The sequence below is a fragment of the Cricetulus griseus genome, chromosome 3 (assembly GCF_003668045.3).
Source record: "Cricetulus griseus strain 17A/GY chromosome 3, alternate assembly CriGri-PICRH-1.0, whole genome shotgun sequence".
In the NCBI taxonomy this organism is placed as follows: domain Eukaryota; kingdom Metazoa; phylum Chordata; class Mammalia; order Rodentia; family Cricetidae; genus Cricetulus; species Cricetulus griseus.
This window is the reverse complement of record NC_048596.1, coordinates 69,414,346-69,425,679: the sequence shown is the minus strand read 5'-3', so window position 1 is coordinate 69,425,679 and position 11,334 is coordinate 69,414,346. Positions and strand designations below refer to the sequence as shown.

General features: G+C 43.4%; 1 pseudogene; it reads left to right on the top strand.

The window, feature by feature from the left end:
- Positions 1-288: 288 nt before the first annotated feature.
- On the top strand, positions 289-9,625 carry LOC113834969 (annotated as a pseudogene).
- Positions 9,626-11,334: the final 1,709 nt, after the last annotated feature.

Genomic DNA, 11,334 nt, shown 5'->3' with positions numbered 1-11,334 from the left:
CATTATCCCTAACAACAATCTATAAACGTTTGCCCTTATATCTACAAATAAGTGGTCTTCACTTCATCAAGGAATCTTTGCAACAGACAGAGACACCCAAAGAAAACCGCAACTTACCAAAATGCAGAGTTGTGGAGCATAGTCCCAGTGGATATATCTGCAAAACACTTCCACTCTTAAGACTTAAGGAACATTGCATAAGAGGGAGTGGAGAGATTGTAAGAGCCAGAGGATCAAGTTGCTGTCTCCTAGTAATATCAAAAGCTGCACCCATAAAGTCTTACCAACATGACAGCCCAAACGTAAGATAAAAAGGATGACACCAGTGAAGACACCAAACTGGACAGAGAATATCCCATAAGGTCTCAACCCTACACAAAACTATAGGTAACTGGGGAAAGCTGGGAATGGGAGACAGGGCTTTCACTAGGAAGAGCACACCAATTAGTTGTCCAGTACCAGTCAGCTCTGAAAACACACAGCATTATATGGACTATGAACAGGTGATATTTAGGAATATATTTGTTTATAACCATACATTTATCATTCAATAACATTTTTTAAAAGAGGCCGTGAATTTGAAGAAGAGTGGGGAGGTGTGTGTGGGAGAGTTTGGAGGGGGGAAAGGGAAGGACGAAATGTTTAATTAAATTATAAGCTCAAAAAGAAAAAATCTGGGCCTAGAGAGATGACTTGATTAAGAGCACTAGCTGTTTTTTTTCCCCCTAAGGATCTCAGATCCCAGCACCCACATGGTGCCTCACAACCACCTGTAACCCTAGTTCCAGAGGACCTGACAACCTCTTTCCTCCTCAGCTGGCATCAAGCATGTACATGGTGCACAAACATACATGCAGGCAAAATTCCGATACACATAAAATAGTTTTTAAGTGCTCTGTTATACCTTGTACTAGAAATCCTAACTAATGCAGTAAGATAAGAAAAAGGAAAGGTATACTGACGAGAAAGGAAGAAACAAATCTCTTTGTTTGCACATGATATTATTGATTAGCTATTTCTTTGAAACTGAAACATTTCCTCCTTGGGAGGAAGGAAAGAGGCTAAGATTCAAGAGGATCAGAAAGTCTTAAGATTCACAAGGATCACCAACCTGGTCTACAAGAGCTAGTTCCAGGACAGCCTCCAAAGCCACAGAGAAATCCTGTCTCCAAAAACAACAAAACAAAACAAAAAAGATTCACAAGGATCCCCTCTAAAGCTTATAGAAATAGTAAATGATTAAGGAGAGGTAAGATCTCTTTGTTGAAGCTATTGTCCAGGGGACTCTAGAGATTCAGCTTCTGAGAGTCATCACCTGTGTTGGGGGCAGCTCCCGCAAGAGTCATTCATGTTCCTCTAAGTAGGCCCAGTAAAATCACTGATTCATCAAGCTAGATTTGAGTAGACAGCTTTACTTTGTTGCTAGTGATCTGGGGTGAACAAGTCTCCCCAAGAAACCACACAATACAATCTATGTTGAAGGGACCAGCTCCCCGTTTTGGCAGCCATAACAGCCTAACATGAGCTTGCCTGACCTTGCCTTGGTCACTAGGTCAGATGCCTGCCTCATGGCAGGGAACCAATCAAAAGTTAGCTGGTAGTGCTATGCTTTATGGCTCTATAAAGCCATATGAGCCATATGAGCCATAACAACCAGTTGACCAATCAACACAGGGCAAGTCCTCCAAGCCTGGAAGCATACCAATCCTGAGCCTGTGCGTACCCCTAGACCCTTCCCTTACACTGCCCTATAAGATCTCTGTGGCGTGGTTTTTCGGGGTCTTTTCCCAGCTATCTGCCATGGTGGATGGATGAAAAGATCCGAGCTAGTAGGGACATTTTAAACGAGTGTTTAGCTTGTTAAACAACTGCAATAAAAGACTCATTGCTTTTGCATCGAAATGGGCCTCTTGGTGATTTTGGGGTTCAGAATTTGGGCGCAACAATGTAAATTAAAGGAATAAATATCACAAAATCTCAGGGAGATATGGGAAGCTAGTGAGGTTGCAGGAAACACAGTTAATATGTGAAGGCCAGTCTCTTATATACCACCAAGGAACAAGTGGGATTTGAAGTAAAAAATAAAATTAAATAAAATAAAAATGCTTACTAGTACCCCTCAAAATGAAATATGTGTAAATCTAACAAGTGAATCCTATAGTTTATGTGAGGGAGGTAGAATAACTAAACTAAGCAAAACAGTATTGAAGGGACCGAAGAACAACACTGGAGAATTGACATTGCCCAACCTCAGAACTCAACTATAAAGTTACAGTGGTCAGGATAGTACAGCATTAGTCAAAGAAGAGGCATATAGAACCAAGTTCAGAGTACAGAAATAGACCCAAATAAGTGTAGTGAAATGATCAATCACAAAAGAGAAAAGTCAATAAAATAGGTCAAAAATAGCCTTACCAACTGGACTAGAACAACCAAACATTCACATGCACAAAAAAAAGAAAAAGAAAAAGAAAAAGAAAAAGAAGCCAGGCGGAGGTGACGCATGCCTTTAATCCCAGCACTTGGGAGGCAGAGGCAGGTGGATCTCTGTGAGTTTGAGGCCAGCCTGGTCTTAAGAGTGAGTTCCAGGACAGCCAGGACTGTTATACAGAGAAACCCTGTCTCAAAAAAAAAAAAAAAAAAAAGAAAGAAAGAAAGAAACAAAAAACAAAAACAAACAAAAAAGACACAGGCTATCTATATTTATTTAAAAACTTAAATAATACAACTTAAAATAAAACACAAAACGGAAATATCTAGGAGAAAATCTAGATGACCTTGGGTTTGCCGATTACTTTTTTCATTTATTTCTTATTTAAAGTATGTCATACACACACACACACACACACACACACACACACACACACACACACACACACAGGTCATGGAATGCAAGTGAATGTCAAAGGACAACTTTCAAGAGTCAGTTTTCTCCCTCTATTGTGTGGGTCCTAGAGCTTGAACCCAGTCTGTTGGGCTTGAAATCAAGCACCTCTACCCAGTAAGACATTTCACTGGCCTGCTGACTGCGACATATGTAAGACATGACCTGCTATGCTGTAGATCTTAAATGTTCCCTAAAGTCACTGTGTTAAATTTTTATTCCCACACAGCACTCTCAGGAGTTTGTGGAAACATGAAGGGAGATCCTGATAGAAGGTCTTCGGGTCATTAGATGTATCCCCTAAAAGGGGAATGCCAGTTCCTCTCTTTCTTCCTGACCTCTGGTGATGGGGGAAGTGCTTCTGTGTATGTGTTTGTCTTATTGGATGATAAATAAAGTACTGTTTGGCCATGAGGCAGCAAGTTAAGTGGGACTATGCGTCAAGGAGGATTCTGGGAAATGTAGTAAAGAAGTGGTGATCCAGGCAGGAAGTGGCATAGCAGGGAGACTCATATATAAACAAGGGCAAGAAGGAAGTCGTCCCTTTTCTCTCTTCCTCCTCTCTGTGGAGTCACCATGTGAGCCCAGGAAGATAGGACGCTTGTCGCTGGCATCCAATAAGATAAGTCTTATAAAATATATAGATTTATGATAATTAAGACTGAGCTAGCAGATGAGAAATCCTAGTCATTGGCCAAGCAGCATTTGTACCTGATATAAGTCTCTCTGTGTTGATTGGGACCTTAACGTGGCAGTGGGCAGATCTTGGGTGGCCAGGCGAAAAGTGCCCACATGGCAGCAGGGCTCAGGTGGCTTTGGAGTAAAGATTTATTGTTACACTCTGGCTCACGATGAGGAACCAAAGAAACAGCTGTGTTGCCTCTCCCCAAATCCAAAAGCCAGGGTAAACATAAGCAGGCTGAAACCTCTGAACCAGACAGCCAAAATGAAGTCACTAAACATTGACATCTCAAGAGTTCTCATATGATAGAAAGCTGAGTAGCGTGGGACCTATGAAAGACTTGATAAGCTGGACATCACTAAAATGAACTCTGCTCTGCAGAACACATAGTTGAGAGAATAAGCAGGCAAACCACAAACTAAGAGATGTTTTCCAGAATCTTTATCTATAAAATACAAAGTAATATACAACAACAGGAAAAGAACTATCTTAGGGGGAATAGCAAGGAAATACTGGACCAAAACAAGACTGAAAACCAGCTGGGCAAATTCCTAACTCTGCATCTCCATGTCTGATGTCAAAACACTCTTCAGATCTCCAGCCCAATTCAGCTTTGTTGACTGCTACACACTTCTTTCTCTTGGACTGGTTCCACTCCCTGTTAGCAGCTTGCTTTGGTGTTAGCATCTGGGCACCCGGACCTGCCTCTTGGGGACCTGGCAGAGTGAATCACCCCTGTAAGAGTATCAGGCAGTACCTTGGCCTGCTGTGTGGTCCCTTTAAAAGGTGGAACTCTGCCTACTCCCTCTCTTCTCCCACTTCCTCTTTCTCTCCCCTGCCTGTGTCTCTCTCCCCCATGCTCTCTTTCTAGCTCTTTTGCCTTTCTGCACCTCTGTCTCTCTCTCCCTCTTCCCATAAGGCTGCTCTGGGATCCTTTTCTCTTTCCACTCTTCTCCTTTCCTTCATCCAGTCCCTTCCCTTCCCCCACTAAAACTTTACGCATAAGCTCTGTCTGCACGGCCAGTTTGTCTCTCACCCATGTTGGTTTAGACCCAATCCACCAAGGTCTCACTCATGCTTAATCATCACATCGGCAGGTATCCGAATACTCTGGCATCTCTAACATTTTGGGTTCTCCAAGGCAATCCAGGCTTTAACTTCACAGCTTCACACAATGGCCTCTCTACTAGGCCTCCATTCAGGGATACCCCTGACATATGCCTGGCCTCGGTGACTTTCCTTAGGAACAAATTCCATATCCCCCTTCTTCTACCCTTAACTCCAAAACCAGGTAGCTAAAGGTGCCAAATTCTGCTGCCCGCTGGGGCTAGAACATGGCCCCCTTGTTCAACTGCATCTTCACAAGCTTTCTGTTTTTGATTGTTACCTTTACTGCCGAAGTTTGGCTGTCCTTTTATTCTATAGATCAGGTTGGCCTCAAATTCAGAGATCTACCAGCCTAGGCCTTCTGAGTATTGGGATTAAAGGCATGCACCGCCACACCCAGCTCTAAGCCTTTCTTTAGTTCCGGTCCACAAGTTGGAAATTTAGCTGGGTGGGATCTTGACCTGAGGTCACCATGCACTTTATTCCATTTCTTAATCTGTTTATCTCTTTGAACACAGAACTTATCTCCATTCTGCTTTCTGGTACTCTTTTTCTCCTCAAATATCTTTTCTTACTCAGCTTTCTCCTTTTCATTATAAATCTTCATCAGAGTTACCACTAATAGCCACACAACAGAGTCTATTCTAGGCTGTTTTGAGGTTTCCTCTGCCAATGGAGCTAATCCAAAACTCTTCACTTTAGTCTCAGGCAGACTCTTCGGACAAGGACAAAAAAACGCCACTTTTTTCACCATAATACCACAAAACCAGTCTCTAGGCTACATGCTAACATTCTTCTCCTCTGAAACCTCTCCACAGTTCATCAAATCACACTCAGCTCCACTGTCTTCCATGCTCCTACTAGTATAGCCCATTAATCAGCACTTAAAGCATTGGACTGCTTTCCTAACCCAAACTCCCAAAGTCCATATTACTCCAAACATATTACAGTCAGGTCTATCACAGCCAATACCACAGTCCCTGGTACCAACTTCTGTCTTAGGGTTTTTATTGCTGTGAAGAGACACCATTACCATGGCAACTCCTATAAAATTGAACATTTAATCAGGGTGGCTAACTTAGAGTTTCAGAGGTTCAGTCCATTATCATCATGGCAGGGAGCATGGCAGCATGGAGGCAGACATAGTGCTGGAGAGGCAGCTGAGAGTCCTACTTCTTGCAGGCAACAGGAAGGTGGCTGAGACACTGGGCAGTATCCTGAGCATAGGAAACCTCAAAGCCTGCTCCCACAGTGACACACTTCCTCCAACAAGGCCATATACACTCCAACAAAGCCACAGCTCCTAATAGTGCCACTCCTTATGAGATTATGGGGGCCAATTACATTCAAACCACCACAAAAACCAAATTAAAAAGTGGGCCCAGGACTTGGTTAAGAGTGATTGTTCTTATGGAGGGCCTGAGTTCATTTTCCAGCACCATCATTGGGCAGCTCACAACCCCTAGTCCTAGAGAGGCTCTAATGTTCTCTTCTGGCCTCCAGACACCTGCATACACAACACACACACACACACACACACACACACACACACACACACACACACATTTAAATAACAAAAATAAAACATGGGCCCAAACTTTAACAGAGCCCTCACTGAAGGAAGATAACAGACCCCAAGCAAGTATCTGGAAGTGTGCTCTACATTGGATGCTGTCAGGGAAATGCAAACCATCTCCACATACTTGCCACAGTGGCAAAAATCCAGTTCTATGCATGCCTGGGACTGCCACGAGTGGGAAGCAACCAGAGCCCTTGTTATTCATAGTGGAGATACAAAGCAGCTCAGCCACACTGGAAGACAGATTGGCTGTTTCTTAGAAAATAAAACATGCTATTACCAAGCACATTACAACACGCTTCCTAATATTTACCCAAATGGAGCTCAAAAGCCCATGAGTTTGGCCACACAAATGCCTGCAAGTGGATGTTGGCAATGGCTCTATTCATAATTGCCAAAATCGGGAGGAAGCAACCAAGATACCCATCAGGAGATAGATTGGTAAATAAGTGACAACCTAGACAGGGTGGAGAATCATTCTTCACTTAAAAGACTTTGTCTCAGGATGATGGTGCTGGCTCTTGGCCTGGCCACAAGTTGGCTGGAGGAAACTGATGCCAAGACTGTCTTGTCTTCCTGAGCTCTGCCTGCTGATGTCCTACAATCCAAAGTCTGCTTGGGCTGTGGGGTACCCCTCCTTCCTCAGGACCTATTGTCCTGGTGTTGAACTTTCCCCAGATCTAGTACTCAGGATGTACCAAGGGACTGGTCCCCAGTAGCTGCTGACCCTCTACAACCCCACAAGAATTGTGCTTTGTTTCCCGGTCCTGAGTACAGCATGAGCCAAAAATGCAATATTTGATGCAGAAAGATACTTGATGCTTCAGTCTTGTGATTTGACATTTGACATTTGACAACCCCAGCCACTATGATATCCAGGACCAACTCCATACTGGTCTGTCTGAGGAGGGGGGTCAGAGATGAGTGGTCAGACAAAAAGACATCACCTCTGTTCTTTGGGACCAAGAGTACCCCTTTGAGCTTCAGGGACATTCTGAGACTAACTCAGAGACTCTGGTGAGGACAGGACCAATCCCAGCCAGACAGTGGCTCCCAACGGCTAGCCACCAGCTCCTTCCTGCTCTTCTAGCTAACTATTATGGTCTCTGAGGCCTTCCTACTGCTGGTACTACAGGACAAACTTAGTAGCCAGCTGCCTCAAGTCTTGCGTGTGTGTCCCTGGGACAGAAATTGGTGGCAGCTTACATCTTAGGTCTCCTCACTGTGGTGTTCCTCTAGATGTGAGCTCTCAGTTGAACCCACCCCACTCTCTCCTTCCCATGTAGGGACCTAATGCAGACATTGTGATGTTTACACTTGCCCCATCTCCCTTCTCCTTCATGCCCATCCTTCAGTTGTCATCCGCCATCCCAAATGCCCAGGGATTTTGTACTCATTTGACAAGCTGAATAAAATTAATTCTTAAAATTAAAAAAAGAAATGAACTATCAAGCCATGAAAAGACATGATAAAGCAAAACTAATGCAGAGTGCCTTCTGGAAGGAGCCAATGAAAGGCAGCACAGGGTTGAATTCATCTCAATGACATTCTAGAAAAGGCAGGATTATGACAGTGGAGAAGACACCAGTAGCTTCCAGGAGTTAAAGGAGAGAAAGATGAACTGGTGGGACACAGGGAAAGCTGCTTTGTGAAATGCTATAATCATAAATAATTCATTTGCCCAAGCCCACAGGACATTCACCACCAAGTGTTGACACTAATGTCACCTCTGGACTTCAGAGGTAAAGGATGTAGCCAAGGAGGCTCATCAGTCTGATGGGTTTGGAGCTGGTAATGGAGAAGACTCTGCATGTGTGGTGTGGGTGTGCGGCATCTAAAACTTGTCTCTTTTTTTGTAGTCATAAATGGTGATTCTTCCATTACAAATGCATATCCTGCTGTTTTGGAGACAAATAAATAGACTTTTCTTCTTTTCTAAAGTTTAATTAATTTACTTACTCATTAATTAGGGGATGGAGAGATGGCTCAGTGGCTAAAAGCCCTTATTGCTTTTGCAGAGGACCGGGGTTCAGTTCCTAGTACCACATGGTTGCTTAAAACTCTCTGTAACTCCAGTTCCAGTGGATCTGATGCCATCTTCTGACCACCTCAGGCAACAGGGACACAGTGTATAGCCATGCATGCAAGCAAAGCACTCATAAAATAAAATAAATAAATCGACTAAAAATTAAATAGTTAATTTAAAAGCTATGTTTCTTAAATGCCTTTGTTACTGCATCTTTTTAAAATTTTTTATTTTAAAGGATTTTTTTTAATCTGTCTAGACACAAGTAGGAGTCTGGTATGGTCATATGTTATTTCTCCTTGGTAAATTCTTAGTAGTAGAATAATTAGATCATAGCATTTTTTGAGATTTTATTTATTTTTATTTTATGTGTATGAGTGTATGCCTGAATGTATGTCTGTGCAGTATGTGCCCTCAGTTCCCATAAAGACCAAAAGAAAGCATCAGGTTACCTCTGGGACTGGAGTTATGGAAGGTTGTGAGCCATTATGTGGGTGCTGGGAATCAAACCTGCGTCCTCTGGAAGAGCAGCAAGAGCTCTTAACTATTGAACTATCTCTCTAGTCCCTAAAAAGATTTTTTCATGCAATATGTTTTGACCATATTCCTTCCTCTCACCCAGTTGCTCCCAGGTCCTCCCCACCTCTCTATCCAGTCAACTTTCATGTTCTTTCTTTACCAAAAAGAAAGAAAAGAAAAACAACAAAAATCAATATGCAAACTAAAAAGAAAATTAATAAAACAAAAATATAAAAAACAAAGCAAAAACTTCACACACACAAATAAACATGAAATTTGTTTTGCATTAGCCAGCCAGCCATCCCCCCCCACCCCACCCCCCGCCAAATGGGGCATGGGCCTGGGACCTGCCCTGAGGTGTGGTTGATATACCCAGTGACACTCCACTGAGAGAAACTGATTTTCCTTCTCTCATCGGGTATCAGTTGCAAACAGCTTCTTGGTTAGGAGTGGGACTTCATCTTGGTTAGTAGTGGGATCACTTTGCCTTCCCAGTGCAGGGATTTTGTCTGGTTTGAACCCATGCAGGTCTTGTTTATGTTATCATAGCCTCTGTAGGTTCATATGTGTATCAGTCCTGATGTGTCTGACCAATGCTGTTTACTTGGTATCATTCACCACCTCTAGTACTTACAGTCTTTCTGAATCCTCTTCCCCATAGATCTCTGAGCCTTGAGGGAAGGGGTTTAGTGTTAGTACCGATGTACTGCAAGAGAAAATTTTTCTGATGCAGGCACTGATCTATATGGGTATATCAGAATGTCTTTTGTTTGTTTGTTTTTTGAGAAAGGTTTTCTGTGTGTAGCTTTGAACCCTATCCTGGCACTCGCTCTCTGGAGACCAGGCTGACCTTGAGCTCACAGAGATCCGCCTGCCTCTGCCTCCCGAGTGCTGGGATTAAAGGCGTGTGCCACCAATGCAGAATGTCTTTAGGAGTAATTTTATTGCTGTTTCTTTAGCAGAATAAAAGTAGTAGGTTTTCCCCTAGGCCCTTGACCTATTTAGTTTTTGTAAGGTATGGGTTCCATCTCATAGAGTGGGTCTTAAATCCAATCAAAAAGTGTTTGGTTACTTCCATAACATTCGTGCCACTATTGTACCTTTATATCCAGGTAGGACTCTGTTGTAGGTTGCAGGATTTGTTGTAGCTGGGTGAAATTGATGATTACTTTCTCTCTGGTAGCATATGATGCTACTATGAATGTTCTAGTACTATAAATGTTAGTTGGCATGTGTGAAGCTTCTAGTTAATTAAAAAGCTCTATTTATTAAATGCCTGTGTTGCCAAATCTTCATATAGGTTGCTACTTCCTGACTTAAGAATTGGCTTCTACAGATACAAAGATCCACAGCCAAGCACTGGGCCAAGCTCTGGAAGTCCATTTGACAAGAGGGAGGAAGGATTGTACAAGCCGGGGGCAGTCAAGATCATAGAGACAGCTGACCTGAGCTAATGGGAGTTAATGGACTTTGGACCAACAGCTAGGGAGCCTGCATGGGACCAACCCAGACCCTCTGTATGAGGATGACAGTTGTGTAGCTTGGTCTGTTTGTGGGGCCCCTAGCAGTGGGACCACAATCTCCCTGGCATATGAGCTGGCTTTTTGGAACCTATTCCCCATGCAGGGATACCTCGCCCAGCCTTGATGCAGGGTGAGGAGTTTGGTCCTGATATGACATGCTTTGTTGATTCCCATGGGAAGCCTGCCCATTTCTGAACAGAGGAGTAGTAGATGGGGAGTGGGGTGGGGGGAGGGAACAGGAAGAGAGGAAGGAGGGGAAACTGTGGTTGGTATGTAAAATAAATGAAAAAATTTAATAACAACAAAAAAATAATTGGCTTCTGCCTGGTAAGGTAGTGCATTCCTTTACTCCCAGACCTTGGGAGGCAGAGGCAGGTATATCTCTATGAGTTTGATGCCAGCTTGGTTTATTTAGTGAGTGAGCTCTGGGCCAGCCAGAATTATAAGGTGAGACCCTGTCTCAGGGGAAACGGGGTAGGGGGGAGTCTCCTGACATAAGGAAAACTGCCGAATTGGGTACCACTCACCCTGGTGAGTTCTGGTTTAAGAACAAGACATATATCTGTATGGCAGAAGTACACTTCTGTACTGGTGTTTGGATTCAAGACCAGAAAGGATGTGAAGGCGCTGCTCCTTCCCTATCAGCTTTTCCGTAAAGATATCCTCTGGAGCGGGATGATGATGAACCTAGGAAAACAGTCCAACTTCTTTTTTTTTTTTTTTTTTTTTTTTTTTCCTTAACAGGAAAGATGAAGTAAGGCCAGGAGCTTCAAGTGTGTGGGGGGGGGGGGCAAATGAACAACCTTAGAAAACGAGCTGGAGCTTGGAAACATCCAGCAACACCGCCTTCAGGAGGCAAAAGAGACATTTAAAGGGCAGATCCCCAGTTGTCCTCACTGGAGAGGCAGCTAGCTACAGAATGCAGGACACACCAGACAGTGATAGAGAGCTTTGCCTCTGCTGAGCATGCTTCACTGGGTGCTGAGAGGGCAGAGTTACTCAGGAGGAGAAAGA